Genomic DNA, 803 nt, shown 5'->3' with positions numbered 1-803 from the left:
TCACACACACGCGCTAACGCACACACGTCACACACGTCACACACACGCGCTAACGCACACACGTCGCACACACGCGCTCACGCACACACGTCGCACACACGCGCTCACGCACACACGTTCATTTCACGAATTACGAAATCTGGTCTGGAATTGTTAACTTGCTTGCCCGACGGGCAAGCCACCCTGGCCTTTAACTAGCCCTTCCAAACAATTACTAGTCCCGGGCTAGCGGGCTAGCGGCTAATTCGACCCCTGCCTTCCTCCGTGCCCCACTTGAAAGTTCAGCTAATTATGATAATTTGGAGACATGGGCAGACCTAAATCATTTCAATTACTGCAGGGGCGTGTACAGGGGGGAGGGGTCCAGGGGGTCCGGACCCCCTCCCTGCTCGCGCAGAAAACGCATCTGAGGGAATCTAATTTCAAAAAAATTCTGGGGGAGAGCCCTCCATACCCCCCCTTCGCGTGATCATCCCCCCCCACCCCTCGGTACAGATTTACGCCTCTGGTGCTACCATTGTGGCAGTAGTATCCTGAGTGAGCGAAGGGGCACTGCATGCAGTTTGCCACAAAACATCACGTCAGATTTAGTGCACGAGCTGCGGGCCCGGCGATTGGTCGGCCGATGACACGTCACATCCTCTAACCTAACAGGGACTTAACAGGGTAATGGACCGGACGCGTGATTTAATAGTGGTCACGTGTCATATCATATAACACTTATAATGGTTACATAATATCTATGGTTATAAAATTGACACTCTGCCTGCAGTGACACTAGCTATCGTGTGGAAGAACTGAAA

The sequence above is a fragment of the Priapulus caudatus genome, unplaced genomic scaffold, assembly GCF_000485595.1.
Source record: "Priapulus caudatus unplaced genomic scaffold, Priapulus_caudatus-5.0.1 Scaffold1862, whole genome shotgun sequence".
In the NCBI taxonomy this organism is placed as follows: domain Eukaryota; kingdom Metazoa; phylum Priapulida; class Priapulimorpha; order Priapulimorphida; family Priapulidae; genus Priapulus; species Priapulus caudatus.
The sequence above is the reverse complement of the archived record's forward strand: the minus strand, read 5'-3'. Positions refer to the sequence as shown.